This window comes from Elaeis guineensis, chromosome 8 (assembly GCF_000442705.2).
Source record: "Elaeis guineensis isolate ETL-2024a chromosome 8, EG11, whole genome shotgun sequence".
In the NCBI taxonomy this organism is placed as follows: Eukaryota; Viridiplantae; Streptophyta; class Magnoliopsida; order Arecales; family Arecaceae; genus Elaeis; species Elaeis guineensis.
In genome coordinates this window covers 139,603,938-139,630,186 of record NC_026000.2, presented here as the reverse complement: position 1 = coordinate 139,630,186, position 26,249 = coordinate 139,603,938, and the positions used below count along the sequence as shown (strand labels likewise).

Genomic DNA, 26,249 nt, shown 5'->3' with positions numbered 1-26,249 from the left:
TCAGCTTCATGGATGCCTTTGTCGGATATAATCAGATCCGGATGGCGCTCAAAGATGAGGAGCACACAGCCTTTGTGACCGCTAGGGGCCTTTACTGCTACAGGGTAATATCCTTCGGACTGAAAAATATCGGGGCTACCTACTAGCGACTCGTCAATAAGGTCTTCAAAGACCAAATCGGGTGCAACATGGAGGTGTACGTGGACGACATGCTGGTGAAGAGTACGCGGGCCTCAGATCATGTCCAAGACCTCGAAGAAATTTTTCGCACTCTTCGACGACATCGGATGAGGTTAAATCCGACTAAGTGTGCCTTCGGAGTGACTTCGAGAAAGTTTCTCGGGTTCTTCATTTTTCAACGAGGAATTGAGACTAACCCTGAAAAGATAAAGGCAATCATCGACATGCGGCACCCGATCACCAAAAAGGAGGTACAACAGCTTAACGGAAGGATCATCGTGCTTAGTCGATTCATCTCTCGGTCGATGGAGAGATGCCTCCCGTTCTTCAAGACCCTGAGACAGGTGAAGGACTTCTCTTGGCTGGGCGAGTGCCGGCAGACCTTCGAGGACCTAAAAAGGTACCTGGCCTCCCCGCCACTGCTTGTAAAACCGAAAGTCGGAGAAATACTGTACCTCTATTTGGCAACCTCCCCGGAGGCGGTTAGCTCGGTGCTCGTCCGGGAGAACGAGAGTCGAATTCACCAACCCATATACTACACCAGCAAAGTGCTCCACGAAACTGAAGCTCGGTACTCAAAGATGGAGAAAATGATATTCGCCTTGATCATGTCTACACAATGACTCCATCCATATTTTCAAGCGCACGCTATCGTGGTCCTCACTGACCAGCCCTTGAGGGCGATCTTGCACCGTCCCGACACATTAGGACGACTGACGAAATGGGCAATGAAGCTGAGTGAGTTCGACATTCAGTACCGACCACAACCAGCCCTGACAGCCCAGGTCTTGGCCGACTTTATTGCGGAGTGCCCGACAACCGACCAAGGATCGGAAGGCGGGAGCCCTAGAGAAGTTGCAATCTCCGAACCTGACCCCGGGTCTACCTGGGTGTTGCATATCGACGGAGCTTCCAACGCTCGAAGGAGCGGGGTCGGGTTCCTGCTCACCAACTCAGAGAGAATGGTTATCGAGTACGCTCTCTGATTTGACTTCAAAGCTTCCAATAATCAAGCCGAGTATGAAGCACTCATCGCTGGCTTGAGAGTAGTCAAGGAGCTCAGGATCGATAGCCTCAGAGTCTTCTCCGACTCCCAACTGATCGTAGGGCAAGTTAAAGGCGAATTTGAGGTGTGAGACCCGACCATGGCAAAATATCTCCGGAAGGTGAAAGATCTCGTGGCACACCTCAAGTATTTCGAGATCTCTCACATTTTCAGGTCGGAGAACGCTCGGGCCGATGCACTCTCCAGACTTGCGACATCAGCCTACGACGCCTTGGGTCGGACGTTTATGGAGAGTCTCGAGCAGCCGAGCATTGACAGGGCCGAGGAGGTGCTGCAACTGACGACCGAACCAAGCTGGATGGATCCGATCGTACGGTATCTGACCGACGGAACCAGCCCTGAAGACCCTACGGAAGCCAAATGACTCCGATGGGTGGCCTCCCAATACGTGATAATGGATGGCCGACTCTACAAAAGGTCATTTTTCCTTTCCTTGCTCAGGTGCTTGGGACCGACTGACGCAAACTACGCGCTCAGAGAAGTACATGAAGGGATCTGCGAAAACCACTTGGGGGGCAAATCCTTGGCCTACAAAGTCCTACGGCAGGGCTACTACTAGCCCACCATGAGAAAGGATGTGGCTGAGTTGGTTCGGAGGTGTGAGCCATGCCAGAGGTACGCCAACATACAACACCGACCAGCCAGACAAATCACTCCTATTGTCGCCCCGTGGCCCTTCGCCCAGTGGAGAATCGACATACTCGGTCTTTTCCCTCCGACGTCCGACCAAAGGAAGTTCATAGTCGTCGCAATCGACTACTTCACTAAGTGGGTAGAAGTCGAACCTCTGGCACAAATCACCGAGCGAAAGATGGAAGACTTCGTCCAGAAGTCCATTATCTTCAGGTTCGGGCTACCGCACACTATTATTACCGACAATGGACGACAATTCGACAACCAAAACTTTCCAAAGTTCTGTGCGAGATTTCATATTATGCACAGACTGACCTCGATCGGACACCCACAGTCCAACGGCGAGGTCGAGGTAACGAACCAGACTATTCTGCATGGACTCAAGACCCGACTGAATGAAGCCAAAGTCCTCTGGGTCGAGGAATTGAATTCCGTCTTATGGGCATACCGAACGACACCCCGTGTCCCGATCGGAGAATCTCCTTTTAGCTTGACCTATGGGACGGAGGCGATGATCCTGCTCGAGATCGGGCTACCATCGACTAGAGTCGAGCAGTACCAAGAGTCGGGCAACTCCGAGTGTCGGAGAGCCGACCTGGACCTCCTACCCAAACTCCAGTGCGAGGCTCAACTCCGCATGGCTTCCTACCGGCAGAGAGTGGCCTGATACTACAACACTAAGGTTAAGCCGAAGCTTTTCAGGCCCGGAGACCTGGTCTTAAGAAAGGCAGAAGTTTCGAAGCCTCTAGACCAAGGGAAGTTGGCTCCGAATTGGGAAGGATCCTACAAGATAGCGGACACCTATGGGCTGAGAGTTTACCGATTAGAGATTCTAGAAGGAAGCACCATTCTCCGAACTTGGAATGCCGACAATCTGAGATTGTACTATCAGTAAACTCTGTGTGTCCTTGTTCGAAATGCAAACTCAGCTTCAAAACTTCAGAATCTAGAATCTCAGCCCTCCAACGGTGCGTCGGCGCTTGCTAGTAGTACGAACCCCGACGCCACGACTTGGGCCCAGCATTCCATTGGAAATCTATGACCCAGTCGTCGATGGCACGTCGGACTCTTGCGACGACCAACATATCTACGTTGGTGGAAGGCCGGCGATGGCGATGAAACCCCCCTAAGTTGAAGCCACGCCCCTTCCGCAGCAGCTCCTGAGCAAGACGGCTGGCTAACTTGTCGACTTGGCTCCGGTCAAGAAAGGCAAAATGCCAACTCGACCAACATCGCGTTCGCGACATACCGACCAGGTCACGATCGATCGAAGGGTATTTGGCTTACCACCATTTATCACATACGTCCGACAAAGAATCAGGCAATAGATGACCGACCTGTCATCAACTAAATGCGTCGGACACTATTCAACTATCGGACTCTACAAGATGATCGGGTCAAAGAGCTACGTCCGAAAGATGGACAACGCCCGACTTGATGAATATGCCCGACTTAGGTCTGGGCAACGGGCGCTCGACTTAAGCTCTCGACTGTCGGGTCATACGACAGTCGGGAGGCCGATCTAAAATCGGAGCTCGCTCTGCCTTTACCATGGCGCACACTACCGACTATCCCAGCTAGCTACCCGAGATCTTATCGAACATCCTAATTAGTACGTCGGGCCTACGACTTATACGTTTGAAAGTGTTTCGACGAGACATACAAGACACATTCCAGGATACATAAAGACAGAGAAAAAGTTGAAAAGATTTTGATTTCATTCAAACTTGAACTGAGTTTACAAAATTGGACCGAAGCCCGATTACAAGTACACTAAACAAAAATAAAAAAAATAAAACAAGCTCCGACTACTCGCCGGAGTCGGCTTCCTCTATCGGGAGAAGTCCGGGGGCGGTCGGCGTATCCGCTCGGGCTGAGGTAGCATCAGGGGTCAGAGCCGCCTCGCCTTCGGCAGCTTGGTCTGCGTCGGCCTCCTCCACGGTGGTGCGATCTTCCGACGACGGGTCGGCCACCTCTCCCACGGCTTGGCCCTCCGACTCTGGGGGGACGACGCTACTGAGATCGAGCTCCGGATACAGGCTCTGGACCACTTTTTGAGCATCCTCGTACCTCACTCGATACGAGAGGAAATCGCTCTCCAAGAGTTCCTCCCGGTATTCGTCGGAGCAGCGTAAGTCCTCCACAGCCCGACCCATAGCCTCTTTCGCCGACTCCGCCTCCGCCCTCGCTATGTCTGCATTGGCTTGAGCGGAGGATAAGTTTTCTTCGGCCTTGGCGAGATTCTCCAAACTTATCCGGAGCTGCTCGCGTTCGGCTTTGAGTTCCCCGTCGGAGTCGTCCCGCTCGCGATGCAGCCGGCGAACAGTGCGGGACTTCCGCTTGGCTTCCTCACGAGCTGACTGCAGCTCGGTCCTTGAGGCGGCTAAGGCACCGGTAAGGCGGGAGACCTCCTCGGTAAGGCGGGAGATTTTCTCTTCAAGCCGGGCCTCATGGTCGACTGACTGCTTCAGCTGGTCGACCATTACCGCCTTATCGGCCTCGACGGCCATGGCCTTATCTTTCCAGGCCGCCTGGAGATCGCCGAACCTCTGATATTCGGTCTCCAGCTCGGACATGTTGTAAATCAGCTGCAAACAACAAGATCGACCGTCAGAAGATCGAACTTATAGAAAACGACGACGAAAATGAAAAGTAAAGGAGAAAGGCTTACTCGGATCATGGTCGGGTAGAATGAGGAAAGCATGTCGGATACCCGCTGATCCTTCATGACCTCATGATCGGTCAGAAGGATAATCGCCTGGCACAACCTCCTGGCCAAGTCGTGGTTGGCCAGGGCCGACGCTCCTTCGAGAAGGGGGGCGTCGGACGATGCACCGCGGTCGGCCGACCTCCTGTCGTCGCCTGGCGCCATCGGGGCCTTCCCTCGTTCGGACACCCAGGCCCTGACATCAGAGAGAGAGGGGAGGCTCGAGCCCGATTGGGTCCCTCCCGAGGCCGCGACAGCAGTCGAAGCAGATCGTTCGGGCTCGCGTGTCTCTACCCGAACCTCGCCAGCCGGCTGTGCGGCCGGCACATCTTCGGCCGCTTCCTCGGCCGCCTGTCCCTCGGATGGGGTTGCTTCCTCGGTCGCCTGTTCCTCAGGCGGGGCTTCAGTGGGCACTGTCGGCACTGACAGTGCGATGATCGGCTCCCGGTCCGATGCCCGTTCGGAGCCGGGCTCCACTCCTGCCGTCGCTGGCTTGCTCGGTGGTGCTACCTGAGGCTTCTTGGGAGGCCGAGATGATTCGGCTCCATGCGCCGGCCTCTTCCGCGTTGCGTATTGCCGAACATCGGCTTCCGTTAACCTCACCCTCGACGGCATATCTGCAATTTCAACAGAGGATCAGCACCAAAAAAAAAGAGAGAGAGAGAAAAGAAAAACAGACCTAGGCGAGGAACCGAGCTCAGACCGACGTCATACAGGACTTGCTCGGTGACGAGCTCCCTCTGCTTCGACACTGAGATGTCCTTCAAATGGTGGAAGTCCTCTCGGTCCCCGTCCTCCACCCGACTGTTCTCATTTGGTTGAGTTCGGGGGTCCCCCCAGGGGAAAGGGAACCCCCAAGGAGCAGGAGAAGAGATGAAGAAGAACTGGTTCTTCCATCCATAAATCGACGATGGAAGACCAGTGATGAAGGAAAGATCCTTCCGAGGGTTGAAAAACCACCACCCTCAGGCTTTAGGGTGGGGTCGGAGAACAAAGAAGGCTCGAAAGAGGAAAATACGAGGATTGATCGGCAAAAGCCGACACAGCAAGGCAAAACTGACTACCAGTCGGACCGAGTTCGGCGCCAGCTGCACCGGACAAAGTCCGTAGTAGTCCAGCATGTTCCGGACAAACTTCGAAATCGAAAAGCGAAGACCGATCCAGAGGTCCTCGATGTAGAAAGCCACCTGGCCCGCGGGCGGATTGTTAACCCGACCATCGGCTCCAGAGACGAACAGCCGAAACTGCTACGGGATGCAGTACTGCTCCCGGAGCCGATCGACGTTTGGCCTCGAAAGTGAAGAGACCTCCACCTCCAAGGTCGATCAAGAATCGTCGGTCGGGTTCTCCGACCGACTTCTTCGTGGAGAGGTTCTGGCCATGACGCTAGAACCGAAGTCAAAGAATGAGAAGAAGAAGGAAGAACTTTTCAAGGAAGCAAGGAGAAAACGAAAGACAACGACAAAGGCTCCTAGAAAACTCTCTAAGGAAGGAAGCGGGGACAACTACATGAGGCAAGGGACCGCACGGCCAGAGTCTCGGCAACAGATTTGAAAAGTAGAGTTTTGGATGCAGGTGACCTTGTATATATAGTGCCCCTCGACGGCCGGGATGAGAGGATGCCCAATGAGGATCTCCCAGATCGTGACATGTGGCAGCATCTGGGCCTTCCCTCGGTCCGACGATTTGACGCACCTGCCCCAGATCAGGCCACGTCGCCTCCATCCGCCTGAATGGATTTGGCCCAATGGCCTCCTGCCACGTGGCGGAAAAACCATGGCGGTTTGCATTCCCGAAGAGATGGTGGAAACAATGATTTCTATTCCCGATAGGACGCCTGACACCGATGGGATGCCTGATGTCTGGCACCGAACCGATCAATGGTACGGTCGTCAGAGTCAGAGCTTAATGCGATGGATATCCACTCCTTTCGCCTGAAGCCGCCGCCCACGCGAGGATGCTGGCCGGCACGTCATCCGACTCAGGAGCGGGGAGGGCAACTGTTGGGATATACCGATCGGTCTCTCTCACGTCGACTCACCGTCGGGCCCGCCTGACCGACGCCCGACTCTACCGACCGATGACTGCCGACACCGTCCGATCGAAGGTATGTCGGTCAGGCAGATCCTTTCCATTCCCGACTGGCCGAATAACGGAGCCCGATCTCTGACTCCCGCAACGCGTTAGACTGACCGTCGAAGGGTCCCTGGGTCTTCACCCGATATCCCACAACCAAATACCGACGTATGGCCGGTCGGCTCCCTCAAACGCCGTATGATTGCTGAGGGCCGCCGTCCTGACAAAGGCATGCGGCATAGCTACCCTGGGACATTGTCCTGCCAAGGGCATAGATTAATCCCAGCGATTTGGCAACCCACAGCGACTTGACAGTCCGCGATGACTCTGACAGCCTCCGACGATTTGACAACTCCCCCAGTTGTCTGCACCATTAATGACGACACCACGTCGCGCTCTACTATAAAACGGGGAAGGCAACAGTGCTGCGAGGAGGTTCTTTCGAAGCCCCCGGACTCGCTCTCTCTAGTTCTCACCCTCTCCCTCGCTGAATTCTCCTGATTCTTTTCTACTGTTGCCTAATCTCCTCTCTGACTTGACCGTCGAAGGGTCTCCGCTGGAGGCATCTCCGGTCAGTGTGGACTTCTCTTGTAGGTGCTCGTTCCCAGCAACCAGGTGACGAGGAGATTGGCCGCAACAAGCTGGCTCGGTAGGGCTTTGACTATCAACAACATTTTATCAAACAGGTGACAAGCATGAAAAAAAGAAGCTTCCAAATGAACAAAGATGGAGAAGATCAAGAGGAGAAAAAGGGTGGTGGAGTAGGACCTTGGCTAGCCACCAGCTTAGGAGGGTGAGGGGTTGAGGGAGGTAGAGCAAGGATTGGCCATGCGAGATAGAGAGAGAAAGGTGAGCGGTGGGTGGAGATGAGAGAGTAGAGAGCTTACTAGCAAGAGATCGAAGTAACCGGATGAAGGTAGGAAAAGATGGCCATAGATGGTGATCAGACTTTGGAGGAGGCAGTAGGAGGTGTTGATGGCTGTCGGATACCACAAGAGGGAGGATGAGAAGAGGAGCCCACCGGGCAAAGGTCGGAGGAGATGGTGATGAGACTTTGGAGGAGGTAGGGTAAGGTGTTGATGGTTGCCGGATACCACAAGAGGGAGGTTTAGAAGGGGAGCCCGATTTCCATGCGCTAAAAATAATGCCTTCTCGAGGACATTATTTTTATCCCATGGGATAAGTACATTTCTATAGGTCAGGCATCTTTAGGTTTAATCATCTAAATATTTAATTTTAATTTATATTAAAATTTTATTTTTAAGATTATCAAATTTTATAGGATAAATCTAAATTTTATAATATCCAAACATAATCTTAGAACCTGCTTGGACCCAAAATCTTGTAAAATTCGTACATCAGACCAATATAATCATCTAAATTAGGAAACATGAATGCCGATACGCGGTATGGATACTTTATGGTATGGATATACCGATACGATAAAAATTGAAAAAATCATGATACAGATATGGTTAGATATTTTATATTTTTATTAATATTTAAATATATATAAAATTTTAATATTAATAAAAATATATAAATAAATAGAATTATATATATAATATTCACATATTAATAAAATTAAAATTTTAAATCTCAACTAAATTTATAAGTATCATCATAAAAAATAAATAAATATTTATAATTAACGAAAAAAATAAACTAACAGTCTAAATAAGTAGAAGAAATTAAAATAATAAGTCTTGATAATCAAGTAATAATAGTTTCAGCTGCTTCATACATCATCAACAAAAAGCTTCTTCTCCATATTTGATTTATCAAGACACAAATTTTCAATCTTAAGAACTCCAGCACCATCAAATGAATCAAACTGATCTCCACCAATATCCCACATTTTTGTCTCTCTCTTTTAATAATCTTCACTCTTTCTAGACAAAAGACGAAGATTTATATGTACATATACTAAATCTTCAGCTCTTTTTGAATTGATATTATTCCTCATTAAGTGAATAAATGAATAAGTGCTCCAATTTCGTTCAAGCATGATGAAGAACAAGGTTGGTTAAGAAGTTCTAAAGCAAGATCTTGAAGTAAAGGAAGTGTAGCACCATGCACTACCCACCAACCAACTGGCTCTAAAAACCATGTATTTTGCTGCATCGAAAATGTACCTGCACCAAAAACATACCTGATGCTAGTACAGGTCTAAAATAGATGTACCAGTGCTTCATAGCATCTAAATCAGACTGGACTAAGCTATATTTACAAAAACCCAGAATGTCTTTGGAGTGGATCGGTCTGAATCCCATAAGAAGAAAAAAAGATCTGCTGAGACCATCACTGTAACGCCCCAACCCCACACTTGGGTCGGTGACGTGGTATAGCCACATATTCTTCTTAGAGTATAATTTTAGAGTATATAAAAAGGCTGTTAATTTGAATCAAAATACTTAATATCAAGAGAAATAGTTAAGGCAAACAAACACTGTATTCTTTACCAGAAAATAAAGTTATCTAAATACACAATTTAGAAACATTCGGTATCAGATACGAAAACTTAACTATTACTATCGCTCACCAAAAATTTCAAATCATCCCTATTTAGCTAGATGTTTTGCTGCTCTGAAAAAATGAAAATGATAATATGAGTTCTCAGTATGTCTTTTTTTCTCCCATTCAGGGCAGCCCACTCTAGTGGCATTTTGAATTTTTATAAATATAGCTTAGCCTAGCCTAATTTGGATGGTTATATTGGCTCAGTTTATAAATCTTATAGGATTTTGGGCCTAACTATTCAAGCAGACTCTTAGAGTGATGAAAATTCTATCTGCAATAAAGTACACGATAGTGCAGAATGGTTGAAGATTTGATTGAGCTACCATATATAGCTGAATGGTTAAGGGGCTCATCCAAGATTTCCGACATGAGCTATTGTGACATTGTGATGGCTAAGTCAATATAGTGGGTAGAGGATTTAGACAAGAAAAAGGTATATTTATAGATTATGTCCATAACACTATTTTTTGGTTCTGCAGATCAGATGTCATGACAGCTAATAGTGTTGCATGGTTGGATTCAACAAGTAATAAAATCTTGAGTTAAGCGGGATCATGTGTTTGGATCCAGTACCATATTGGTGGAAACCTAATCAAATCAAATAGCGGTTCAGGTTGAACTTCCACTATTTTGGACGCATGCGTGCGCGCACACACACACGCATGCACAAGCTCACACATACATATGTGCGCGTGCACGCTCACGCATACACACACATACACATATACACATACACACATCCAGATATCCAGATATTCACATATCCACATATATATACATAGACATATCTACATATATATGCAGCTTGTTCAGAAGCAATATAAAATGCATGCTCTTACTATTCAGAGAATAATTAAGGGTGTATTTTGTTAGCCATTAAAAAAATATTTTTATTGCTTTTTGATTTTTAAAAAGCAAAAATCAAAAAGCAATGTTTGGTAACATCATGAAAAGTAAAAAGTAAAAAATAAAAAAAATCAAAATAATTACTTTATATGCAAAATAAAAAAAATTTATTTTTTAAAATTTATTTTTTTACTTTTTTTACTTCTGTATATTTAAAATGCCAAATCAAAAAGTAAAGAGCTCGAACCCTTCTTTCTCGTCGAGCTCTTTACCTCTCCACCCCCTTCTCCCTCCCTTTCTGAACTCTTCTCCCTCGTCGAGCTCTTCATCTGTCATCTCCAAATATTATTTTTTGCTTTATAGTAATGACTAAATATATTTTTTACTTTGTTTCTTTTACTTGATAGCAAAAATAAAAATAATAAAAATATTTTTTAAAAATTAAAAATTAAAAACCAAAAAGTGTAACCAAACGCATCCTAAAATAAAATAAAATGAGCTTAAAAAAGCAGCCTGGTGACCAGCTTACATCTTCTCATGCATAGCTTTGCGTCCTGCAAGAAGTTCGGGATCCATGCTGAGAGATCCTAGATTCTGCATCTGGGAATGTAAAGGGTTTCCATTGTGCTGGGATAGACCAGACAATTGTGGGCATGCTTGATTTGTCATCTGTCCCGACATATGTGCATGCGCATTCATCATCTCCCCCCGTGGCTCGTATATACAGAGGACATGTGTCAAGACTTCTGACTTGAGAGTCCAAATTTCAAGAACCCAGCATCAATTTTAAGATATGTTGGGATATACGGACTGACCTCTATATACCGACTTATCCTCGAAATGATCCGACCGATGCCCGATTCTACTCACCAGGCGGACAGACGACTCCGACAATAACTGCCGACGATATCCGATCAAAGGTATGCTGGCCAAATAGACCAATACTGTTTCCAACCGGCCGAACCCATATCACCGACTCTCTATCGAGGGTGGCAGCCGACGTCCGACTTCCACAAGGCACCAGATCAACCGACGGTGTTTTCGAGTCATCACCCGATGTTCCGACAACCAAATACCGATATATAGTCAGCCAGTCCGTCCGAATATCGTACAACCGCTATGGGCTGTTGTCCTGCCAAGGACATGCTGTACGACCGTCAAGAGTCATTGTCCTACCAAGGACATGGATTAATTCCAATGACTTGACAGCCCACGATGATTTGATAGTCCCTGATGATTTGACAACTCTCCAGTTATCTACACCATTAATGGCGAGACTATACCGCATTCTACTATAAAATGGGGTAAGGCAACAGTTTTGGTAAGCCCTCTCTCTCTCGCTGAGCCCCTGGTTTTTTCACTATCTCTGACTTGAGCGTCGGAGGGTCTCCGCCGAAGACATCTCCGATCAGTGAGGACTTTCCTTGCAGGTGCGCTTTCCTGACGATCAGGCGACGAGGGGATTGGCCGCAACAGATTTGGCGCACAAGGTAGGGACGACCGAGTCGGCCGCGGCGGCGGTAAGACAGCGAGCTTCATAGAGCTTGAAAAATCTATTGAGATGATAAAAATCAGGACTTAACGATCGAGAGCTACCAGATCGACGAGGCACTCTTCCCATCAGAAAGAGGCCCCTCCTTTACCCTCCATGGCGGAACCCAGCTCTCCGTATCCTGTGATGACCATGGAGGCGCAGATTGCGGCGATCGTGCGGCAAATGACTGTTCTGACGGACGTGGTCAAAAACTTCCAACAACAACTGATCCAGTTGCCGCAACCGCCGGCGGAACAACCGACGACGCATCCGATGCCATCCAAAAGCAGTCGCCAATGCCCGCGTCAACTTCCGTCTCCTCCCCAAAAGTAGCCATCTCAGCACTCCCATCGAGAAGGGAGGAGGCGGCCACGGTGCGATACCCACCGGTCTCGGCGTCCCTCTCCTTCCCAGCTGGAGCGAGCGAGGAAGGAGAAGCGACCGCGGACACCGTCTGCCTCCCTCTCAACTTCATCGGGAGATTCGACCTCTGGGATTTTTCAACACCGACGGTTGGACGATTACAAACGTAAGTTCGAAGAAATCGACCGTCGGTTTGTCCAGCTCCAGACGGATGATCAGAAGTCTTCAAATGACATCGACTTCCAGACCACCCAATCTCTCTCCCAATTTATCATCGACGAATCGATCCCTAGTCGGTTCAAGATGCCTCATGTGAAGCCTTACGACGGTTCCACCGATCCAGTTGATCATCTGGAGAGCTATAAGGCTCTCATGACAATTCAAGGAGCAACCGATGCCCTCCTTTGCATCGGCTTCCCCACCACCCTTCGTAAAGCTGCCAGGGTCTGGTACTCTGACCTTTGCTTAGGAGATATCCACTCCTTCGGATAGCTCGAGCATTCTTTCGTGACCCATTTTAGTACCAGTCGAAAATCACTACGAACCTCAGACAGTCTTTTCTCCCTCAAGCAGGGAGAAAATGAGACACTCCGACACTTTGTGGCCCGATTCAATGTGGCCACACTTGAGGTTCGGGACCTCAACGAAGACATGGCTATCTCGGCCATGAAGAGGGGGCTAAGGGGGTCCCGATTTAAATATTTCTTGTACATGACCCTCCCCCGGACATATGCCGAATTGCTGGAGCGCGCGTACAAATACATGCGCACGGACGAAGGAGCTTCCGACTGGTGCCTGACCGAGAGCAAGGGCCAGAAGGAGAAGCGGAAGAAAAGTCGAGCTCCTGCTGAACCCAGCAGGCCCCCGATCGATAAACGGGTCTCGCCCCGACGCCGGAGCCCGAGATCGCCCCGACGCCGGAGCTCGAGACCGATGCATCACAGGTATAACTTCTACACTCCTCTCTCTGCTCCTCGTGCGCAGATCCTGATGGAGATCGAAGGAGCGAAATATCTGCGACGGCCTCCGCCTCTGAAGGCAAAGGACCGCGATCGGAGAAAATACTGTCGATTCCATCTGGACCACGGTCACAACACCGAGCAATGCATCCAACTCAAGAATGAAATAGAGACCCTCATACGATGAGGGTATCTCAGAAAGTATCAAAGGGATCCGTCGACTCGACCCCTTTTCGATCGACGATCCCAACTGACTGAAGAGGCAGCGAACAATCAGCCTACTATCGGGGTCATCAACATGATCTCCAAACGACTGGACTGAGGGATGACTGCTGAAGGAGAGTTGACGAAGAAGCCACGCTAGGATGATGTAATCATTTTTACAGATGAAGATGCTTGGAGAATCCAGACTCCCCATGATGACGCTATCGTTGTCTCGACAACAATAGCGAATTATGATGTAAAAAAGATTCTTGTTGATAATGAAAGCTCGACTAATATTTTGTTTTACTCGATCTTCTCCCGAATGCGACTGTCGACCGACCAACTCAGGAGAGTCTCTACGCCCCTAGTAGGTTTCGTCAGGGATGCCGTTATAGTGGAAGGAGAAATTGCTCTTCTTGTGACAGCTGGGCCCGAACCACGACAAAGCACCGTCTACTTGACCTTCACGATCGTCCGAGTACCTTCGACCTACAACGCCATACTTGAAAGACTCGGACTAAACGCTCTCAAAGCGATAGTCTCGACATATCACTTGCTGGTCCGGTTCCCGACTAAAAACGGAGCTGGAGAAATGCGCGGGGATCAACAGCTCGCTCGGCGATGCTTCCAAATCTCAACTCAAAATAATAAATCGAAGGATTCCCTGCCGGTCGATAAGTTGGACCAACGGGAAGAGAAGGAACGGGGTGAACCGGCTGAACAGCTGATTTCCATCCCGATGACCAAGAATCCTGAACAGATGATCTGGGTCGGGTCACAATTGTCCGATCCGGAGCAACAGCAGCTGATAGAGCTATTGAAAGCCAACGCCGACGTATTCACTTGGTCGGCAGCAGATATGTCCGACATCTCTCCAGAAACAATGACTCACCGACTCAACATCGTCCCTGGCATGAGGCCGGTGAGACAGAAGAAACGGTCTTTCGCCCCCGAAAGACAGAAGGCCATCGATGAGGAAGTAGACAAACTACTCGAGACGGGCTTCATCAGAGAAATCACATATCCCGACTGGCTCGCCAATGTTGTCATGGTGAAAAAAGCCAACGGGAGGTGGAGGATCTGTATCAACTACACCGACCTGAATCGAGCCTGCCCAAAGGATAGCTTCCCACTATCGAAGATCGACCAACTGGTGGATGCGACGTCTGGCCATCGACTGCTCAGCTTCATGGATGCCTTTGCCGGATATAACCAGATCCGGATGGCGCCCGAGGATGAAGAGCATACGGCCTTCATGACCGCCAAGGGCCTTTATTGTTACAGAGTGATACCCTTCGATCTGAAGAATGTCGGAGCCACCTACCAGTGCCTCATCAATAAGGTCTTCAAAGCTCAAATCGGATGCAACATGGAGGTGTACGTGGACGACATGCTGGTGAAGAGCGCACAGGCTTCAGATCATGTCCAAGACTTGGAAGAAATCTTTCGTATTCTTCAGTGATATCGGATGAAGCTAAATCCGACCAAGTGCGCCTTCGGGGTGACTTCGAGGAAGTTCCTCGGGATCTTCGTTTCTCAATGCGGAATTGAGGCCAACCTCGAGAAGATAAAGGCGATTATTGACATGCGGCACTCGAACACTAAAAAGAAAGTACAGTAGCTTAATGGAAGGATCATCGCACTCAGTCGATTCATTTCTCGATCGGCTGAGAAATACCTCCCGTTCTTCAAAACCTTGAGGCAGACAAAGGACTTCTCTTGGTCGAATGAGTGCCGGCGAGCCTTCGAAGATTTGAAGAAATATCTGACTTCTCCACCCCTGCTTGTAAAGCCAGTGGTCGAAGAAATATTATACCTTTACTTGGCTACCACCCCAGAGGCGATTAGTTTGGTACTCATCCAAAAAGACGAGAGCCGAATTCACCGACCCATATATTATACCAGCAAAGTGCTCCACGAAGCCGAAACTCGGTACTCAAGAGCAGAGAAGATGATATTGCCTTGGTCATATCAGCGCAATGACTCCGTCCGTATTTTCAAGCGCATGCCATCGTGGTCCTCACAGACCAACCCCTAAGGGCGATCCTGCAACACCCCGACACATCAGGACGACTGACGAAATGGACGGTGAAGCTGAGCGAGTTCGACATCCAGTACCGATCACGATCTGCTTTGAAAGCCCAAGTCCTAGCCGACTTCATTGCGGAATGCCCGACAACCGATCAAATGTCGGAAGACGGGAGCTCCAAAGAAGCTGCGACTTCTGAATATAACCCTGGGTTAACCTGGGTATTACACATAGACGGAGCTTCCAATGCTCAAGGGAGCGGGGTCGGGTTTCTGCTTACCAACTTGGAGGGAGTAGTTATCGAGTACACCCTCCGATTCAACTTCAAAGCCTCTAATAATCAAGTCGAGTATGAAGCGCTTCTCGTTGGCTCGAGAGTGGTGAAGGAGCTCGGGATCGACAACCTCAGAGTCTTCTCCGACTTCCAGCTAATTGTAGGGCAAGTCAGAGGCGAATTTGAAGTGCGGGATCCGATCATGGCAAAATATTTTCAGAAGGTGAGAGATCTCATGGCGCACCTCAAGTATTTTGAGATCTCCCACATTCCCAGGATGGAGAATGCTCGGGCCAACGCACTCTCCAGGCCTGCGACATCCACCTACGGTGCTTTGGGTCAGACACTCGTAGAGAGTCTCGAGCAACCGAGCATCGACAAGGCTGAGGAGGTGTTACAACTGACGGCCGAGCCAAGCTGGATGGATCCGATCATTCAGTATCTGACCGACAGAACCAGTCCTGAAGACCCTGTGGAAGCCAAGCGACTCTGATGGATGGCCTCCCAATATGTAATGATGGATGGGCGACTCTACAAAAGGTCGTTCTCCCTTCCCTTGCTAAAGTGTCTGGGACCGACGGACGCATACTACGCACTCAGAGAGGTGCATGAAGGGATTTGCAGAAATCACCTGGGGGGCAAATCCCTGGCCTACAAAGTCCTACGGTAAGGTTACTACTGGCCCACCATGAAGAAAGATGCGGCTGATTTGGTTCGGAGGTGTGAGTCATGTCAAAAGTATGCCAACATACAACACCAGCCCGCCAATCAGCTGACTTTCATTGTCGCCCCGTGGCCCTTCGCCCAATGGGGAATCGACATACTCGACCCTTTTCCCCCGACGTCTGGCCAAGGAAAGTTCATAGTCGTCGCAATCGACTACTTCACCAAGTGAGTGGAGGCCGAATCCCTGGCGCAAATCACCGAATGTAAGATGGAAGACTATCCAGAAGTCCATCATCTCCAGATTTGGACTGCCACACACTATCATCACCGACAATGGGCGACAGTTCGACAATCAAGACTTCAGAGAGTTCTGTATGAGATTTCATATCACGCACAAGCTGACCTCGATCGGATATCCACAGTCCAATGGAGAAGTCGAAGTAACCAACCGGACCATTCTGTATGGATTGAAGGCTCGGCTGAACGAAGCCAGAGGCCTCTGGGTCGAGGAATTGCACTCGATCTTGTGGACGTACCGAATGACGCCCCGTGCTTCGATCGGAGAATCTCCTTTCAATTTGGCCTATGGGATGGAGGCAATGATCCCACTCGAGATCGGGCTACCATCGACTAGAGTTGAGCAGTACTGTGAACCAGACAACTCCGAGTGTCGGAGAGCTGACTTGGACCTCCTACCTGAACTCCGACGTGAGGCTCAACTCCGCATGGCTTCCTACCGACAAAGAATGGTCCGATACTACAATGCTAAAGTTAAGCCAAAATTTTTCAGACCTGGAGACCTGGTTTTAAGAAAGGCGGAAGTCTCGAAGCCTCAGGATCAAGAAAAATTATCTCCGAACTGGGAAGGACCCTATAAGATAGTGGACACCTGCAGGCCGGACGCCTATCGACTTGAGACCCTGGAAGGGACGATCATTCTCCGGACTTAAAATACCGACAATCTGAAATTGTACCATCAGTGAATTCTGTATGCCCTTGTTCGGAATACAACTCAATTTCAAAGCCCCAGAGTCTACAAAGTTCGGCTTTCCGTCGAGGGTCGGCCCTCGTCAGAAGTACAAGCCTCGATGCCCCGACTTGAGCCCAATGTTTCATTGGAAACCTACGGTCCGATCGCCGATGACATATCGAACTCTTACGAGAACCGTTCTGTCTACACTAATGGAAGGCTAGCGCTGGCGATGAAACCTCCCTAAGTTGAAGCCGCACTCCTTCCACAGTCGACTCTCGATCAATGCGGTTGGCTAACTTGCCGACTTAGCTTCGACTAAGAGGGACAAAATGCCAAAATGACTGCGGTCGCATTTGCGACATACTGACTTGGTCACGATCGATCGAAGGATATTCGGCTTGCCATCGTTTATCATACATCGCGACATATACGCCCGACCAAGGGCCGAGCAATGGATATTCAACTTGTCATCATTATCCTAACCAAATACGTCGGACATTACTCAACTACCAGATTCTACGGAATGATCGTGTCAATAAGCTACGTTCAGAGATTGGTCGACGCTCGGCTCGACATGCATGCTCGACCAAGGTCTGGGTGACGGACGCTTGGCCTGCAGTCGACTTGCAGTTGACACCCGAGCTAACTGCGTCGAACGACTCTCGACCATCGGATCCTACACAACCTATATGACAGTCAGGACGTCGGTCTGCGATCGGGGCTTGCTCTGCCCTTAGCAAGATGCATGCTACTGACTATCTTGATTAACTATGCTGGATTCTATCGAACGTCCTAACGAGGTATGTCAGAGCTACGACCTATACACTCGGAGATGTCTCGACGAGACATACATTTTAAACCGCATGAAGGGGAAAATTCAAAAAGTCTTTGATTTCATTTAGTTGAAGTTAGACTTTCAAAATTGGGCTGAAACCCGAGTACAAGTATCAAAGGCGAAACAAAAATAAAATAAAAATGATGGAGCAAACACTCTGACTACTCGTCGAAATCGACTTTCTGCATCAGGAAGGATTCAGGAGCGACCGGTGTACCCACTCAGGTTAGAGTGGGATCGAAGGTTGGAGCCACCTCACCTTCGGTAGCTCGTTCCACCGGCCCAGGGACGGCCTCCTCTGCAGCGGTCTGATCCTCTGGTATTGGGTCAACCTCCTTCTCTGCAGCTTGGTCCTCCGATCCTGGAGGGATGACGCTGCTCAGATCGAGTTCTGGGTGCAGCCTCTGAATTGTATCTCGGGCGTCCTCGTACCCCACTCGGTAGGAGACGAAGTCGCTCTCGAGAAGCTCCTCCCGGTACTCATCCAAGCCGCGAAAGTCCTCCACCGCCCGGCTTAACGCCTCTTTAGCCAACTCCGCCTCCGCCATCGCTATGTCGGCGTCGGCTTGGGTGGAGGACAGGTTCTCCTCGGCCTTGGTCAGATTCTCCAGGCTGATCCGAAGTTGTTCGCGCTCGACCTCGAGCTCACTAATGCAACCGTCCTGCTCACGCCGCAGTCGATGAGCGGAATGGGTCTTGCGCTTGACCTGCTCGCGGGCCGACTGAAGTTCGATCTCCGAGCAGCCAGATCGTCGATGAGTCGAAAAATCTCTTCCTTGAGCCTGGCTTCGTGGTCAACCGACAGCTTCAGCTGTTCCACCAGCATCGCCTTCTCGACTTCGACGGTTTCTGCCCTATCCTTCCAGACCGTCCGGATGTCGTCGAACCTCCGATACTCGACCTCCAACTCAGTCATGGTGTACATCAGCTGCAAGTAGAAGGCCGGTCGTCAGAAAAATAAAATGATGAAAATAATAATGGAGAGGAAAGAAAAAGGAGAACTCACCCTGATCATGGTTGGGTAGAAGGAAGAGAGCATCTCGATCACCTGCCGACTCTTCAAGAGCTCCCGATCGGTCGGGAGAATGGTTGCCTGACACAACCTCCTGGCCAAATTGTGGTTGGCCAGGGCCGACGCTCCCTCGAGAACCCGAACGTCGGACGACGCGATGTGGTCCGCCGACCTTGTGTCATCCACCGACGCCATCGGAGCCTTCCCCTGATCAGTCGCCCAGGCTCGGAGATCGGAGAAGGATGGAAAGCTTGAACTCGATTGAGTTCCTCCCGAGGGCACGACGGGAACCGTCGCAGGTTGTTCGGGCTCTCGTGCTTCAACCCGAACCTCTTCCGCAGGCAAGGCCATCGGTACTCCTTTGGCTGCCCCCTCCGCCGCCCCTTTCTCGGGCGGCACCTCAGGTGGCACCGCCGGCGCTGATAAGGCGATGACTGGTTTAAAGCCAGACGCTCGTTCGGTGTCAGGCTGCGCAGCCGCCATTGCAATGGTAGTCAGAGATGATGTCTGGGGCCTCTTGGGTGGCCGCGAAGGTTCGACCCCGGGCGTCGGTCTCTTCCTCGCCGCATACTGTCGAATGTCGGCATCTGTTAGCCTTACTCTCGGTGGCATGCCTGCAATTTCAACGAAAGATTAGCACAAGTCTGAAGATGGATGAAAAAAATCAAAAGATGACCGACAGATCGAGCTAACCTAAGCGGGGAACCGAACTTAGGCCGGCGTCGTAGAGAGCTTGCTCGGTGATGAGCTCTCTCTGCTTCGACACCGACATATCCTTCAGTCGGTGAAAGTCCTCTCGATCTTCTGCCTCCACCCGACTGTTTTCGTTCGGCTTAGTTCGAGGGTCGCCCCAGCGAGAAGGAAACCCCCAGGATAGTGAAGAAGAAGCGAAGAAAAATTGGTTCTTCCACCCGTGGATCGATGACGGAAGATCGATAATGAATGAAAGGCCCTTCCTGAGATTGAAAAACCACCACCCTCGGGCTTTCGGATGGGGTCGGAGGATGAAGAACGCCTGAAAGAGAGAGATGTGGGGAAAGATCGGCAAGAGCCGACATAACAAAGTGAAGCTGATTATTAACCGGACTGAGTTCGACGCCAGTTGCGTCGGATAAAGTCTGTAATAATCCAAGACATTTCGGACGAACTCCAAAATCGGGAAGCGAAGACCTGCCCGAAGGTCCTCAATATAAAAGGCCACCTGGCTCGGAGGTGGGCTGTTAACCCAACCCTCAGCCCAAGGGGTGAAAATTCGGAACTGCTCTGGGATATCATATTGTTCTCTAAGCCGTTTGACGTTCGGCCCCGAAAGTGAAGAAGCCTTCACCTCTGGGGTTGATCGAGAATCATCGGTCGGGTTCTCCGACTGACTTCCTCGAGGAGAGATTCTAGCCATAACGCTAGCCCCAAGAAAAGAGAATGAAAAGGAGAATGCAAAGGGAGCGAAAATGCAAAGGGACAAGAATGAAAAGCTTCGAGAAGAGCTTTCAAAGAAGGAGGACAGAAACAACTACCTGGGACTGGGAGACAACTCGACAGGGCCTCAGCGTCAGAAACAGGGCAGAAAAAAATGAAGCTTTGGATATGAGTGGCCGCATATATATAAGGCCCTTCGACGGTCGAGATGAAAGTGCACCGAACGAGGGTTTCCCGGATGTTGACGTGTGGCAGCACCTGGACCCTCCCTCGGACCAACAGTTGGACACACCTGCCCCAGATTGAGCCACGTCGCCTCCATCTGTGCGAACGGTTCCGGCCCAATAGCCCCCTGACGTGTGGTGGAAAAATCACGTCTCAGAATTAATTAACCGACGGTGGTTTGCGTTCCCGATGAGATGTCTGACACCGGATCATCCGTTGGTACGATCATCAGAGTCGGGGCATGACATGATGGAAAATCACTCCTTTCGTCCAAGACCGTCGCCCACGTGGTAACGCAGGCCAACACGACATCAGACTCAGGAGTGGGGGGGGCAACTGTTGGGATATACCAGCTGACCCCTATCTGCCGACTTATCCTCGGAACGATCCGACCGACGCCCGACTCTACCCATCGGGCGGACAGACGACTCCGACAATAACTGCCGATGATATCCGGCCAAAGGTATATCAGTCAAACAGACCAATACTGTTTCCAATCGACCGAACAGCCGAATCCATATCACCGACTCTCTGTCGAGGGTGGCAACCGACGTCCGACTTCCATAAGGCACCAGATCAGTCGACGGTGTTTTCGAGTCATCCCCCGACGTCCCGGCAACCAAATACCGACATATAATCGGCCAGTCCGTCCGAACGCCGTACAACCATTATGGGCTGTTGTCTTGCCAAAGACATGCTGTACGACCGCCAGGGGGTATTGTCCTGCCAAGGACATGGATTAATTCCAATGACTTGACAGTCCATGACGATTTGATAGCCCCCGACGATTTGGCAACTCCCCAGTTGTCTACACCATTAATGGCGAGACTATACCACATTCTACTATAAAACGGAGTAAGGCAACAGTTTTGGTAAGCCTTCTCTTTCTCGCTGAGCCCTTGGTTTTTTCACTGTTGTCTAGTCTTCTCTCTGATTTGAGTGTTGGAGGATCTCCATCGGAGATATCTTCGATCAGTGAGAATTTTTCTTGTAGATACGTATTTCTAACGATCAGACGATGAGAAAATTGACCGCAGGATACTACATGGTAGCAAGCTTGAGAGGATCAGGCCCATCATCCCAATCACCAAAGGCAAATCGTATTGATGTTGTCTAGCTCATTCAGACAAGGACATACGATCTGATCAATGTCCAGACTAGTAGATGGAAGACAGAATAGGTAAAACAAGTAACAATCTAACAAGGGAAAAAATGGGGAAGAAATCACCAACACCTTTTATTTCTTCTTGTCCTCCTCCTAATGTTCCAACTATTTTGAGTCCACTTGCTGTCTATGGCAATTGATCAATCAGATGCTGTTTTCAGGGCGATTACAATCATCAAAAACCTTCAATTCAACAGACTGAAGAATGGCTCCTAGCATCAGTTATCAATGTCAGTGAAGGAAACAACGCGATAGCAAAAACAGTAGTAGCAGGAAATTAGAAAACAACAGTGAAGACCGAAACGGGACGGAATTAAGGCCCGAGGATAAGGGCTTGAAGGTGATGGTCACCTATCCAGCAAGGCCCCAGATGTCGTAGAGTTGGATGTCAAAGCGATTGTATTTGAGGGACAGCAAGTGCAGGACAATAGGAGGTAGATCAAAATTAAATAACCTGGAAGGGCCCAAACCCTAGCAACCAGATTCCGGCTGTTCCCGATCGAGGAGCGAAACCGAAACCCAGGAAGAGGTGCGAGGAAAGCAGACTCACCTGGGGAAGAGGAGGATAAGGGTTCACGAGTGACGTCGCGGAGGAAGGGGGGGCGGCGGCGACGACGACGATGAGAATAGACGAGACCACCTACCGACCGACCCTTGCTCCTCTCTCCCTCACAACCGAAGGAGGAGCAGAAGCTACGGCCTGCAGGCCGACGTGCGGGGGATGCAGACCGCCTTGTGGCGATCGGGTAGAGATCAAGAAGGAAGAGAGAAAACCCCGCAGGTTCGCCAACCCGAGCAAATCACGGATCCCGCGCGCACGACGGACGGATAGACGACCCGAGGGGAATTCTCCCAAAAGAAAAGAGAAATGAAAGCAACCTGATCCTTCCTTCTCTCTCCGACACCGACGAAGAGATTATTATGCGAAGGAGGGTCTTTCTTTCGTCTTCCCACTACAGGCGGCGGCGGCCGGCTCCGATTTGATTGGTTTCCCGACGGACGCACGGACGGACGGACAAGTTTCTTGATTGATTTCCCTAAACTTGCCCACCGCCGTTTCATTTCCTGACCCGATTACGGCAAGCATCGGAAGCGCACGAGCAAGATTGGGAATTGGGATTATTATGTGACGCGCGAGTGGAATGGGATGCGAGCACTGGTAATTTTCACTGGCATCATTTTATCCCTTATTTTTACACGCCTTAAAATTTAGTCCTTTTACATTTAGATCCTTAAAAAAAAAATTTCAAACATCCCTTAAAACTTTTCAAACGGCCGTCACTCCCCATCTTATCAGTGTTAACGAAAAAGAGGTAATAACCACAGTACCCTTCATATTTTTTAATTATAAAAAAATTTGTACTTTTGAGAAAAAATCGTTGGAATCCTCACATCTCCGTTGGAAGATATTTATTGTCAAACTTTTAAATCCACCGTAGCTCATTCATCCCGTTGAAGAAATTCAAATCCCCACTGGCTGCCGGTTTGTAGGACAGTTTTCTAAGAGATGTGATTTGGAGAGATAAATTTTAATATTTTATATTAATTTTTTTTATTATCATTTAATTTTTTTTTATGCTTGATAATAATCAATTTATTATATTTATTATATTTTTATATTTTTTATTTATTTATATTTGATAATATGTATGATTTTTAAGATTTTATGGTCGATTTTAATTTGAGGTTCTTATAAAATTGTTTATTTTTGGGTTCTTCGTCCCCATACATTGTTGGGATTCTACTCCATCAAAGTTGGGAAGCTTTTTTGGGGCCATTGTCCAAATGTATTGAAAGATATTTGCTACCTTAGTATAAGAGGATAGTGGGCCTAAAGAACTTGAAAGTATTAAAGGGAGAGAACCACTGCACCACCCCAAATTCTAAAACCGCTATACGGCAAGAAGGCAATAATTCAAATCTATGTGGACTGCTAGAGCAGTTAAACTATAATGGTTCACTGTGAAAACTATGTAGATCATTAATTTTATATTAATTATATTATTTAAGACAATAATTAAGTAATGGAAGTAGTACTATTATCTAAGTTAAAAAATTAAATCCCCATCTTTAAGGAGCTAACTTCAAAGAATTGAATCCTTATTCTTACTATAATATTGTATTCTAATAGTATTCTACTTTGAGATAAGTTAGGCAATAGTGTTACATGTTAACTAAATTAGCTAACATTGTTACAACGTAACAATATTACGTTAACAATATTTTATATATGTATGCAGAATGAATAACCTATTTACACTAAAGATCCACCATGAGGAACATCTTCATTTCTCCCCCAATATGCAGTACGTTGGTGGCTCTATCAATTATTTTGATAATTCAAGGAGCTTGGTTACTTGAAGGTAGAACAACTATATTATGCAGTCTTTTGACAGTCTTTGAAAGACGAACTAAAGCCTCTGTACATTGATCAAGATGTGCTTCAAATGTTGGTTGTTTGAAAAAGGAAGAGAAATATAGCAATTTATATAAAATATGTAATTGATGAAATTAATCTAGATATAGTTGAGCCACTTTCTGTACTTTCGTCTACCCAAGATATTGATGAGGTAGTTGGAGAGCAACAAGAGGAGGGGTAGGATCAGCAGTAGGGGCAGGATCAAGAGCAGGATTAGTAGCAGGGGTAGCAATAAGGGCATAACCAGGAGCAGGGACAGCAGCAAGAACAAGGTGGAAGGCCTAATAAAAGGCTTGTGAACGAAGAAGAGTATAACACAATCAGTTCCGGTAGTAATCATAGTCAACTCTCGAGTGACTTCTTAGTTTTTGGTGAGGAGGATGATGAGTTATTTAAGAAGTATGTTAATGATTCGGTTGCAGGTACAAATATTGAAAGATAGAAGAAACGAGTTGTAGAAGAAGATGAGATAATTAGAAAAGAGCCTAAGCTTATTGATAGTGATGAGCTCAAAAACACTGGTAGCTTATCAGATGGTGAAAGAGATAGCTCTGGCTTTTCAGAGTTTAATAAGGTCATAGATTTTTCAAAACCTATAGGAGGCATTTGGTGACCCAACTTAGATCACCATGATGATCTAAGATCACTGGTGATCCAAATCCTAGGGTGATCAAATCTCTAGTAATCTAAGATCACTATATTTAGTTTGCTATAGTACAGTGATTAATGACTTCGGATATGTACAAGCAATTTGTTTGGTATGCTACCAGAATTCAAGATCACCGATCATATAATATCAAAAATATCTTTGACAATTTATTTGAGAGTTGGAATTGAGAATTAGAATAGAAAAAATTTTAAAACAAAATTAAATAGATTTTTTTTCTTTCTAATCAGCACGACAAGAGAAGGAAGAATTTTTTTCTTCTTTTATGGAGATGACGTCCCAAGTATCTACGTGCATTCCTTCTCTTTTATGGAGAAGATGCCTTAACTACCCACCCCACGCATGCGAAAAAAATATCATGGCAAAAAAAATGATTTTCTTTCCTCGAAAGTCTCTCAATCATGAGGCTATTTTGATTAACATATTTTAATATAAGATTACCATAATGGAGTGATGTTAAATATCCATCCTCAAGAGTGAATTTTCTATCACTGCATTGGATGGTGATTTAAGGAGTGGAGGTGATTTAAAAACACCGCCATATAGGATCACCAAAGTGTAACCAAATATGGTAATCTCATCACCTCTACGCACATCATCCTTGATCCTGAGTGGATCATCCCATACCAAACGCCTCCATAAATCTGAAGTTGGAAATATTTTTTGCTTCGGTTAAAGTATTTAGAAAGGTTTCGATGCAATATACTATAGAACAATGATTTGACTATAAGTACAAGTACAATGAAAAAGCTAAAGTAACTGTAGTATGTAAGAAAAATTATGGTTGGATGATACATGACTTCTACAAAGGATATCCATTTATCAAATTAGAAAGTTTCAACCCATACATAAATATAGGAGATATTTTGATAATTATCTTATGAACTCTAGATGGTTATCTTAAGCCTACATGGAAGATATTAGGGATGAGACCAAATGAAGTGTTAAAAAATTTATTTCAAGGATGAAGAGGAATGTTAAGGTACAGATCTTCATGGCTCAAGCCTATAAGACCAAGAGCAACATACTCCTAGCCATTTACAGATCGCATAGAGAGCAATATAAAAAACTATGGGAGTATTGTGATGTCATTAAAAAGACTTTTGGTGCCTTTATGTAATCAATTTTTATTAAAAATAAATATATATTTTTACTTTTTAGCATCTTAAATATCCAGATATGTCCTAAAATATCTCAATAGATATCACATAAGTGAATAATTTCTCCATACAACAGGAGAAATGTTATACATCTATAAATATCATTTCTATCTAAAGTCTATACAATCACATGTATACATCCATATATATCCATATAGTTATTATTTCTCTCTGTAGTCCATACAAACATCGATACATAACCAAACACATTAAGGCATTGAATAAGAATTGCCAACAATCCATATAATTATCTGGACACATTCATACACATTCACATAATTATCATTTTTATCTATAATCCATACAATCATCTGTACACA

General features: G+C 47.6%; 1 protein-coding gene across 3 annotated transcripts in view; it reads right to left on the bottom strand.

Moving 5' to 3' along the window:
- Positions 1-22,681, bottom strand: part of LOC105050908 (probable histone acetyltransferase HAC-like 1) — a gene marked incomplete at its 3' end in the record, with an annotated part of 58,227 nt that extends 35,546 nt beyond the window's left edge. Inside the window, 2 exon segments of one of the 3 annotated variants that reach the window (XM_073261994.1) lie at positions 21,753-21,895; positions 22,234-22,681. 3 annotated transcript variants of the gene reach the window in all.
- Between the last annotated feature and the right edge of the window lie 3,568 nt (positions 22,682-26,249).